Raw genomic sequence first — 12,577 nt, 5'->3', positions numbered from 1 at the left:
AGCGGAAGTCAGTGTGAGCCCAGACACAAACCTCCCTGCAGGATGGGCTGTGACCACCAGGAGGCGCTCAGGGTCCCTGAACACAAGGACCATCCCAGCAGAAGGTGCAGTTTGAGGTTTGGGCTTGTTTCCTGTGTGGTTTCCTCTTCATGTCACAGTTTCCCTCAGGGAACCTCTCTGGATTCCTGACTCTGCACTTACCTCTGACGTCTCTCAGTTAGAAAGTCTGTTGTCAACAGAGACAGCTTTCTCACGTGGACAGAAGGCAGAGAGTCTCTTTCAGCCACCCTTGTGACCAAATGGCATTCAACTAATTTTCTGCCCCATGTTTCCTGAATCTAACAAGATGCTCTGCTGACTTAACAGTGCAGCTCACCTGAATGCTGAACCGTAGTCAACACAGATATATGAACCCAAAGCTGAGAAGGACCCTGGGTGGTGACGGTTGTTGACTTGTCATCATGCTCATAGCACCAAGAGTAGGTGACACCAGGCAGAGGCAGAGGGACCCACACCGCTTGGTGCACATGACCAGGATGACAACAAAAACACACACCAAGGGACATGAAATGTTTATTATGCACATGGTTGAAATCTCTGGGAAGCACAGGAAGGGTCGCCAGGAAGTCAGAGCTTTAAACCCATATGTATAGTAACAATTTGCTCATGAAAGTCAGGCATATTTCTGACTTGTGATTCAAAATAAGTCTTGCATCCTCTTCTTCCCCAGTTCCAAGTCAACAACACACTAGGACATTTGATAGCATATTGAAGGAATCATTAGCAACGGTCAAGTGGAATATCGTCCATATGCAAGGATGATTCAATGTATGTAAACCACAGAATTTAGAACAAATACACTTCACATAAATAGATAAAAAAAAATTTTAAAAACTTTAAAAATTCAAAATCCTTTTATGAATACGTTTTTAATAAATTACTTATACAAAGTATGGACTTAACATAACAAAAGCAACATTTATAAAACCAACAAGTGACATAATACTAAACAGAGGAAATAGAAAGTTAATTTTCTAAGATCATGATTAAGACAAGGGTGCCCACTGAGACACAGAGGAAACAGAAAGTTATTCTTCAAGATCAAGATCAAGAAAAGGGTGCCCAATGTGACTGCTTCTATTCTACAAAACTAGAAATACTTGTAAAAATCCTAGTCAAGAAAAAATAAAAATACTATCTACATCAGAAATATAAAGTTAAAATGCCTCTTCCTATGTATATGCAGATTATGTAATCTTATATATAGAAAATCCAAAAATTGAATCAGAAAAATTATAGAACTAGAAAGTAAATTCAGGAAAGATTAAGGTAGGAATTCTACACACAAGTGGCTTGTGCTCCTGCACACTCTAAACAAAGTGAATTCATGACTCTAGGGAATATGTGGGGCTGTTTCAGAGGAAAGTGGGGAAAGGAACCTTGAACTGGCTAAACAACAAGGAGATGACAACCTGATGAAACAAGAACCCTGGATGTGTGTGTCCTTGGTCTTGGATAATCTCCCATCGTATACCCAGGTAGCTTCCCCTCCACCACAATGTGGCACTGAGTCAGGTGCAGGTCCCATCATGTGGGGACATGGTGACAGTGGTCCCAAGGGTCACATGTAGACATCAAGATTTCCAATCACAAGATTTTCATGAATTCAACTTAATTACTCCCTACTCTTTACCTGCATCTTCACTACCAAATCCTAGTTCTGACTGAATGTCATCTACATCACCAAAGACAGAAACAGGACCCACAAATGAATCTAGAAAATGAAACAGAAATGAGGGCAAGGCAGCTGCTACATGTCCAGCACCAAACTCCCCTAAAGGAATAGGACCCGGGTGCTCTGTCTGTGTCTCTATAGTTCAAGCGTCTGATTCCCAGGGACCCACACAGACAATCCACTTTCCCCAGCACTTTGTCCACTGGCTCTAGGCCCACACTCTGGTCTTAGTTTATCCTTTGATCACTTTGTGGTGGAAGTGGAATTGGATGCAAATTCCTTTCTCCAGAACATGAACCTCCTGCACTCTTTCTTCTTTCTCAGGTTGTGAGGGTTGCTTTCTCTTGGTTGTCATTATTGGTGACTGTCAAAGGCATATCTCATTTTAAAACTCTTATTTTTCTTTTTATGACAATTTTCTCTTCTGGGTCTTCATACAGGTCTCCTGGAGCATTTTCATCTACTGGGGAGAGCACAGGCCCAGATATGGGAAGTAATTCTTCACAGACATGCATGCTTGGACATGTCACACTCTGGGACCATGTCCTTTCTGTCATAATCCAACCCCAGATCTCCCTATATAGTAGTAGAACATGCAAATAGGTCCTCCTCTGCTCATAAAAACCAGCCCAGCCATGACCCTGCAGCTCTGGGACAGGAGCCCAACCCCAGGATCCCCAGGTGTTCCCATTCCCTGATCAGGACTGAGACAGAGCACTCACCATGGGGTTTGGGCTGAGCTGGGTTTTCCTTGTGGCCATTTTGAGAGGTAATTTATGGACAACAAGATATACTGTGTATGTGAGTGGATATGTGCGGGAGAAACTGTGAGTGTGAGAGAGTGTCCTGACCAGGACATAGTTGTGTTTGCAGGTGCCAGTGTGAGGTGCAGCTCGTGAAGTCTGGAGGTGACTTGGTGCAGCCTGGGGAGTCTCTGAGACTCTCCTGTGTAGGATCTGGGTTCACCTTCAGTAACTTCTGGGTGAACTGGGTCCGCCAGGTGCCAGGGAAGGAGCTGGAGTGGGTCTCATATATTAATCCTGACGGAAGTAGTACTTATTATGCCATCTCTGTGAAGAGCCAATTCACAATGTCCAGAGACAATGCCAGGAAAACGCTGTATCTGCAAATGAACATCCTGAAAGCTGAGGACATTGCCATGTATTACTGTACAACAGACACACAGTGAGGAGAAGTCAGTGTGAGCCCAGACACAAACCTCTCTGCAGGAGAGGCTGTGACAACCAGGGGGCGCTCAGGGTCCCTGAACACAAGGACCATCCCAGCAGCAGGTGCAGTTGCAGGTTTGGGCTGGTTTCCTCTTCATGCCACATTTCCTTCAGGGAACCTCTGGATTCCTGACTCTGCACTTACCTCTGAAGTTTCTGGGTTAGAAACGTCTGTTTTAAACAGACACAACTTTCTCACGTGGACACACTGCAGAGAATTTTATCAGACACTCTTGTACCAAGTACCAATTGATGATCAAAAATTCTGCCCAAGTCACCTAAATAAAATCACAGGCTCTGCTGACTCAACAGGGCAGCTCAGCCCCACACAGCTCATGGTCGCTGCCAGCCAGTGGGACACATGTGTGCTGGATAGTGGGCACCAGAGGAGTGTGACCCCAAAGCTAGAGAAGAAAGATCCCAGGAGGTGACAGTCATTGACTTGTCATGATGCTCATACCACCGAGTGTAGGTGATGCTAGGCTGATGCAAAGAGACCCACAGCAGCTTGGTACAGGTGTCCAGGCTGGTAACAAACACACACCAGTGAACATGGAATATTTATTATGCACAGAGTTGAAATCTCTGGGAGGCACAGGAAAGGCCCATCAGGAAGTCAGACCTGCTTTGATGGAGCCAGGAAAGGAGACTTGCTCAGGGATTTTATTTAGTTGAGGTGGTGGGGGAGGAGGAGGAATTCTGCTTACAACAGCTTGTGTGGTTTCAACCTCTTATTAACATACAGAGAGGAGACCCAACCTTTCTTTTCAGCTTTCCATGCGAGGCCAAGTGAGAAGAGGCAGGAATAAGCCATCAATTTTCAGAAATCAAACAAACAAGAAAATAAAGTATGACTAGATATTTTACTGAACAAGTATATAAACTGAGCAAATGTTGAGATAATATGTCATTATGTGTGTACAAAATTAAAGTCTACTGAAAATGAGAAAATAATTATGAATAGGCAAATGATGATGATTATAACTGTGGTGCTGGTGCTGGTGACGATTGCTGAGGCTGACTGGCAGACCCTGAGCAAAGGATGAATGATTACTCTGACACATGTTTCTGTGAAAGAGAGGGCTAAGGGACTGCCTCGCTAGAGCAACCAAACAACCCCATTCACCTGTCTCCTTAGGCTTTTATTGCAAAAGCATCTTGAACTAAAATTAACTTTTAGATACATTCAGCAGGGCAAGCATCCTTGAGAAGACACATGAATCTGCAGTGTCCTTTAAGCAAGGACATCTGAAGACTGAGCATAAAGATTCCAAGAGACACCCAGAGGCTCGCACGTACACAAACTCGTTTGGAAAAGTCAAGGCAGGGGTAGTTGCCTTCAGCCAACTCCCCCAGGAGGTTCTGACCATTCGGAGTTTCCTCCTTACAGACTTTCCAACCAAGTCCCGTGCTTCCCCACATCTCTCCCTATTTTGTTTTACTGGATGCCGAAGACAGAGGAAGGTGGCAAATTTTCTGCTTTGGAATGTCTGGGTCTGAGAAGTGCATTCATTGCTTGAGTTCTGATTTTACAGACTATAAGAAAATCAAAGAGAATTATAATGACAGCAATAGTTAGTCTGATCAGGTACCAATTAATTCTAGGAAACCGCGTGGCGGGGTCTATCCACTCCAAATTCTCCTTTACTGCATTCTAAGCAGTGGTCAGTAGTCCATGTTCATTGATAGCAAGTGAGGATTCTTTAATTTGCTTTTGCAATGTGTTTACTTCTCTAGTAAGGTTATCATGAAAGACTCCCCATAGATGCTTTTTAACATCAATCCACTGATGGTGACTACTGCTCCATTTTAAGGGGTGACACATATGTGCTTATGTTCCCAATAGCAATTGAACACTTGCCTGTTTGCTATAGCATCCTGCCTTTCCCCAAATATCCAATGGCTGCCTCTATTGCCTGTGTTCTAGCTAATATTTTTTATCTATGTGTTGTTGTATACTGAATTCCCTAGTTACATTTTTGGCCATATTTTCTATGAATGTGACCATCTATACAGACTCAGAAAGGGCTGCCACAGAGATGCTGGCAGTAGTCAGAATGACAATAGCTGAGATGATGGCTACAATGAGCATTCCCAAAAATCTTTTGTGCCATAATTGGTCCTATGTTTTTTCTAAGGCTCCAATAGCTGATGAGCCTTGTCATTCCCTGGTGAGATATATGGGTATTAGGATTTCTGCTTATCTCCTAAGTACCATAATTGTGCTGATGTTCAATGAGGTAATATTCTAGGTGGTAATACAGGATGCAAAATAAGCTCCTTCTCTATGGATTCCTCACAGGATGTCTCACAGTGCCCTGGGACTTACAGCCAGAATGCAGCCCACAGGGCTGCCAGGTGGGGCTGCCATTGAACACCCACAAACAGCCTGTTGCTCACAGATCTCATCATATTCTGCTCTCCATAGCAAATACTAACTGGCCTCTAACGCTCTTTTAGCTAAATCTGCCAGTACCAAGGTGTCATCCTATCTAATAAAAGACAAAAAGTGTAATTAACGGTACCTCCGCTATGCTTCCCATTGGCTAATCAGGGCGATATGCAAATTAACTGCCAACAAAGATGGCGGCCGGCATCCACGCAGCCGAAGCGAGCAGGAAGCTTGCTGGCTCCCGTGATGGAGGAAGCCAAAGTTCCCCGCCTGCCACGGCCTGGCTCTTAGCTACGGAAGCAACAATGTTTCAATTATAGAAGCTAAACAAACCCCAGATACCTGCTTTCAGGTGGCCACGGCCTCAGAGCTGGAAGCGCCAGTAACGGCAACAATGTTTCAATTATAGAAGGTAAATAAATCCCAGAATAAAAAAAAAGAAAAAAAAGGAAATGCTGGGAGCTTCAGTAGTCTGCCAGCCTGAAAACAACCCTCAGCCCCTCAGTCAGACTGCCCAAGCACCCCAGTGGTGACCCCCACCCTAAAAGGGGTGTGGCCAGCCTGAAAACAGCCATCAGCCCCTCATCCAGGCTGCCCAGGCACCCCAGTGGGGACCCCCACCCTGAAGGGGGTGTGACCAGCTGCAAACAGCTATCAGCCCCTCACCCAGGCTGGCCAAGCACCCAAGCGGGACCCCCACCCTGATCCGGGACACCCTTCAAGGCAAACCAGCCGGCTCCTACCCATGCACCAGGCCTCTATCCTATTTAGTAAAAGGGTAATATGCAAACTGACCCTAACAGAAGAAAGACTGAGAATGACTGGTCACTATGACACACACTGATCACCAGGGGGCAGACGCTCAATGCAGGAGCTGCCCTCTGGTGGTCAGTGTGCTCTCACATGGGGGAGCTCTGCTCAGCCACAAGCCAACCTGATGGCTGCGTGGTGGTGGTGGGAGGCTCTCCTGCCTCCTCAGCAGCGCTAAGGATGTCTGACTGCAGCTTAGGTCTGCTCCCTGCCGGCAAGTGGACATCCCCCGAGGGCTGCCAGGCTGCCAGAGGGATGTCTGATTGCCATTATAGGCCCAATCCCCCGGGGAGCAGGCCTAAGACAGAAAGAGGTCATCCCCTGAGAGGTTGCAGACTGCAAGAGGGCACAGGCCGGGCTGAGGGACCCCCCCATCCCCGAGTGCACAAATTTTTGTGCACCAGGCCTCTAGTGTGATAATATTCAGACAGACATTGAGGAGCCCATTATAAACAGGCTGTTAGCCCCATTGTCTCTGATACCCTTCCTTATTTCCTTAAATGTATTAAAGGAGAGTGGCTCATGAATCCTATTGCCTTGTTTATCTTGCATAACTGGGCAAACCAAAAGCTCCCCAAGGATCTAGTTGATGGACTCTCCCACACGGGAGGCAGAGGATCAGGAAATATTTCCTCCAGGAGCGGGGCTTTAGGTACTACAGGCTCTACCTCAGGTGGAGGGGTGGTGGTAAATCCTCCTGGCCTTCAGTAGGCTTTTGATCCTCTATGTGGAGTGGGAATAGTGCATCTTGAACAAGAGCACACATAATTAATGATGACGAGGGCACTAGATTTCCCTGGGCCTGATTTATCTTTAAATTCATGCCCACTTGTACATGCCCACTGGATTGGTTCCCCAGCAGGGAGCATGCTGGAGGCAGCAGATCCATGATTCTCTCTCATCATTAATGTTTCTGTATATATCTCTCTCTCCCTCTCTGAAATGAATTAAATATCTATAATAATAAAAGCATAATATGCTAATTAGACTAGACATAATTCCAGATGACCTTCTGGATAAAGCCAGGGCAGCAAGGGAAGCCCTGGTCCCGGGTGCCAGAGGGAAGCTGGTGCCGGCAGCCGGGGAAAGGAAGGCCTACTCTTGCATGAATTTCGTGCATCGGGCCTCTAGTATTTTACAAAAAGATCCTCACACTCTCTGTCCTCAGACTGGTACACACTGCCCTACAATGCCCCTTACTTCAGACAGGCACTCCCGTGCTCCTTGCTGTCTTCTATAAAATTTTAGTTACTAATGCACACAACCTACTTCATCTATTAATTTGACATGTGCATTGCTCCAGAGTCACGCAGGACACGTCCCAGACAAGTGGCCTGAAGCTGCCATCAGCCCCCTTCATGCAGGAACGTTCCTGATGGACATTTCCTGAAGCGACAGAGATTCATTTGAGTCATCACTTTGCTGTGAACATTGTTAAGAAAGGATGTTGCTTAATGCAGGGCATGCATGTAACAACCCATCAGGACAAGAGCCACATAGAGGATAAATGTACACTCACTTACAGGAAATAGTGGCAGACACCTGCCAGGTGCTTGATGGACCAGCACAAACACATGGGTTTGACAAAATGGGGATATCCCTGAACTCTCCATGTAGGAGCCTGAGTAACCACCAGTGGTTTCTGAATTCTCACTCGCGACAGTGTACTCAGGACAGGACTACCCATGAGGGTGAACCAGAGATGCCGATGCTGGAGGAGATGGAGGCTTCTGCAGGGGCTGATGGTGCAGCTGTGGTTCTCTGAGCAGTGAGTGTCTCCACATGGGAGGCAGTGGACTGAGGGCAACAGGGCGGGAGTTAACCATCAGGTTGGACACCAAGAACAGACAGACTCTTAATTCATCCTGGAATGAGGATCCTGAGGAAGCTAGGGTCCCTCCCAGAGCTGGCCTCACTCACCTGCCCACTGTGGCCCCACCCACCAGGTTACCTGGGAGAGCAGCCTCACCTGACAGCTGACAATGATGCTGCCTCTCCCCCTCCTAGTTCTGAGGTGTACATCCAGCTTAATGAGGGGGTCTTTGGGGACACACTGCAATGCTCCCCTGCAGTCAAAGGGTGACCCATCGCCACCTCTGACTCTCCCTGACTTGTTCTAACCTGCATGTGGGTGTACAGGACCAGAAAAAGCACGGACACACAAGAGCCTGCTCTTCAAAGGCTGTGTTTGTATTGTGGGTGAATTTAATCGGTTTCCAAAGAAAGTCACACCCAGGCCTAAAATTCCCTTGTGGTCCCTGCCCATGTGCGATGGACAGGGAAGAAGGGCAAATGTGGATTCATAGCAAAAAAAAATCATCAGTGTGTGCGTGTTGGGGGGGTGAGTGTAATTTATTAAATACTAAAAGTACTGTGAGATTTGGCCCAATGCCGGTATACTCACATGGGACCTTCAACGAGAGGAACCTAAGAACATAAGTGGCCCCAGGGCCCTGGGAGGTTCCGAATGAGGGGAGGGTCAGCAGTGTCTGTGCAACTGGGAGTTCCAGGGAAGGGCTCCCTGGTGACTTCCTAAAGCCCTGGTTTGGGGTCTCCCTGCAAACCTATTAGGGCTCAGGAAGGCCAGATCACTCTGTCCAGAGACATCAAAACCACACAATGTCCCTGAGGGAGGAATCTGACGTCAAGGCACAGTTTTCACTACTGGACTAGAGATGCTGAGAGGTCAATGCCCTGTGAGCCTAGACAGGACCCTCCCCTGAAGATCCAGGACTGGGCAGCAGGGGGCGCTCAGGGCCCAGGGGCACAGGCTGTTGCCACAGGAGCAGGGGCAGAGGGAGCTGGAGAGGGGATTCCTCTAAGTCCTGGGCCTTCCTCTCTTCATACAAACAATCCAAACTGAAAGTTGGTCACGACAGCTGAGGTGACTGTGAATATCCTGCTCTATCAGAGCATTTACCCAACTCCTTGAGACATAAGAACTACACACAAGGGGGTGTTTCAATGGCTTTCGGATATCTGAATTGTAAGGGGATGGGGCAGGGATGGATTTATCACCTCACTAGGCGCAACATTTTGGAGACACGCTGATCCAGGAAGAAGACATTCAGGTATCAAAGCCCAGAGCTGCTCCAGGTGGCCCCATGTCACCCAAAGGTGGGCCCAGAAAGGTGAGCATGTCCTGTGGGGCTGGTTCCTCAGTCTGCACAGAGGTCACGAACCTGACAGATGACTCAACTCCTCCACCCAAGATTAGGACTTGGACACTCAGACTCCCGTTGAGCCTGTTCCCCGTGTCAACCATTTTCTCTCAGGTGGGGCCAAGACCTCAGCTATGAAATACTCTGTCTCATGAATATGCAAAAGAGAGGAGGCAGACTGGATTAAATATGGATAAGTCTGTCCCCTGAGGGCATTACACACAGCCACACCCTCCCCTAGAGAAGTGCAAACATCACAGTCCTCACCACGGACTGGAGTTGGAGAACCCTCCTCCTGGTGGCCATGGCTACAGGTAAGGGGCTCTCCAGAGTCTGGGTTGAGAAAGGGACCAGGGAGAGTCAAGAGGGTTTTCCACCCACTCCTGTCTCCTCCCCACAGGTGTCCACTCCCAGGTGCAGCTGGTGCAGTCTGGGGCTGAGGTGAGGAAGCCTGGGGCCTCTGTGAAGGTCTCCTGCAAGGCTTCGGGATACACCTTCACCAGCTACTCTATGCGGTGGGTGTGACAGGCCCTGGGAAAGGGCCTGCAGTATATGGGCTGGATCAACACAGAAACTGAGAAACCCATGTATGCCCAGGGCTTCTCAGAAAGATGTGTCTTCTCCATGGACACCTCTGTCAGCACGGCCTATCTGCAGATCAATGGCCTCAAGTCTGAGGACATGGCTATGTATTACTGTGCAAGACACAGTGAGGGAAATCAGTGTGAGCCCAGACACAAACCTCCCTGCAGGATGGGCTGTGACCACCAGGGGGGCGATCAGGGTCCCTGAACACAAGGACCATCCCAGCAGCAGGTGCAGTTGGAGGTTTGGGCTGGTTTCCTGTGTGGTTTCCTCTTCATGTCACAGTTTCCCTCAGAGATCCTCTGGATTCCCGATTCTGCACTTACCTCAGAAGCCCTTGCGTTAAAAAGTCTGTTGTAAAGAGACACAACTTTCTCATGTGGACAAAAGGCACAGAATCTCTTTCAAACACTCTTGTGCCCAAATGACAATCATCTAATTTTCTGACCCAAATGCCCTGAATCTAACAAGAGGCTCCACTGACTTAACAGTGCGGCTCACCTGAATGCTCACCTTAAATTGAAAAACATCTCTATTTCTAGCCGTGGCCAACACAGTTATTTGAACCCAAAGCTGAGAAGAAAACCCCGGTGATGACAGTCATTGACTTGTCATCATGCTCATAGCACAAGAGTAGCTGACACCAGGAAGAGGCAGAGGCAGCCACATAACTTGGTGCAGATGTCTAGGCTGATCATGAACACAAACATTAAGGGACATGGGATGTTTTATTATGTCCATGGTTGAAATCTCTGGAAGCAGAGGAAAGGCCCTCCAATCAGGGCTAGTTTGATGAAGCCATGAAAGGAGACTTGCTCAGGGCTTTATTTTGTCCAGGAAGTTGGGGATGGTGAGGAATTCTGCTTCCAGTGGGTGGTTTCAATCTCAAAATGACATCTAAAGAAAAAACTATGATTTCTTAACTCAATTCCCATGTAAGGAGCAGATGGAAGAAGCAGCAGCAATGAACCAACAGTTGTCAGAACACAAACAAAAAAGAAAATAGAGTATGGCTACCCATTATACTTACAAGTATAAAAAAGCAAAAATTGAGATAAAATATCTTTATGTGTGTACAAAAACAAGATCTACAAAAATGAGAAGAATAATTATAAGTAAGCAAATGATGATGATGAAAATTATGATGGTGTTGATGATGATGTTGATGATGATGATGATGAAATTATGATGGTGACGTTGATGATAATGGACAGAGACAGGGGTCCAGGTCCATTGAAATTATGGCTCCTTATAAAGAAACACCATCACAATGGCTCCTGAAGTGAGGGGTGTCCACTCTTCTCTGTAAGTGTTGACATATTTTTTCCTGGGAGCCCAATGAATTATGCAGCTTCGGTGATCACTGATGTGACCAGTTGAGTAATGATGCCAAAGGTGCCCTAGTGTGAATCCCCTGGACCTGGGAAGGTGTTACCTTCTATAACTGAGACACTTTGAGGATGTGCATGTAAGTAACAAGGAATCACCTTTTCATAGGGTCCTATTTCTCTTTATCCCTACCTGCATGACCCTTAACATATCTATTTCTAAAAATCTCCTGTTGATTATTATTCAGGTATTTTCTCCAATGTTAGAAGCTTTCCCCATATGCCCTGCATTTTACGCTTGCTTTTGGTGGATGAGGCTTTAAACCAATGGTTCTCAACCTTCTGGCCCTTTAAATGCAGTTCCTCATGTTGTGACCCAACCATAAAATTATTTTCATTGCTACTTCATAACTGTAATGTTGCTACTGTTATGAATCATAATGTAAATATTTAATATGCAGGATGGTCTAAGGCGACCCCTGTGAAAGGGTCATTAGACCGCCAAAGGGGTCGCGACCCTCAGGTTGAGAACCGCTGCTTTAAAACCATATGTAGAATGACAATCTGGTCATGAAACTAAGGCTTATTTCTGATGTGTGATTCAAAATAAATCTTGCATCCTCCCCTTACCCAGATACAAAGTCAACAATATACTAGAACATATTAAAAGGATCTTTTATCATGAACAAGTAGAATATCATCCATAATGCGAGGATTGTTCAATGTATGTAAACCACACAGAATGTAGGATGAAAACATTTCATCACACTCTCTGACCCAGCTGGTGTGGCTCTGTGGTTGAGAGTTGACCTATGAACCAGAAGGTCATGGTTTAATTCCTGGTCAGGGCACATGCCCAGGTTGGGGGTTTGATCCCCAGTAGGGGATGTGCAGGAAGCATCTGATCATGATTCTCTCTCATCATTGATGATTCTATCTCTCTCCCTTCCTCTTGGAAATCAATAATAATATATTTTAAAAAATAAGCTCACAATCTCTGTCCTCAGACTGCTACACACTGTCCCTACATGGCCCCTTCCCTCAGACAGTCACCCCTTTGCCCCTTGCCTTCCTTCATTCTACATCTTCCCCTGTTGGTCAGAACATGTCATACCGAGTGATCATACTCCTAATTGATCGAATTCCTGAGGGGACACTTTGCATATTAGGCTTTTATAGATAGACTAGAGGCCTGGTGCACAAAAATTTGTGCACTCGGTGGGGAGGGGGGGTCCCTCAGCCCGGCCTGTGCCCTCTCGCAGTCTGGGACCCCTCGGGAGATAACGACCTGCTGGCTTAGGCCTGCTCCTGGGTGGCAGAGGGCAGGCCCAATCCCT

At 46.8% G+C, this 12,577-nt stretch overlaps 1 pseudogene; it reads left to right on the top strand.

The window, feature by feature from the left end:
* The window catches only part of LOC102254178, an 11,332-nt pseudogene extending 855 nt beyond the window's left edge, over positions 1–10,477 (top strand).
* The last annotated feature ends 2,100 nt before the right edge of the window (positions 10,478–12,577 follow it).

Source organism: Myotis brandtii, unplaced genomic scaffold, assembly GCF_000412655.1.
Source record: "Myotis brandtii unplaced genomic scaffold, ASM41265v1 scaffold910, whole genome shotgun sequence".
In the NCBI taxonomy this organism is placed as follows: Eukaryota; Metazoa; Chordata; class Mammalia; order Chiroptera; family Vespertilionidae; genus Myotis; species Myotis brandtii.
Note: the sequence above shows the minus strand (reverse complement) of the source record. Positions and strands in the feature narration are given on the sequence as shown.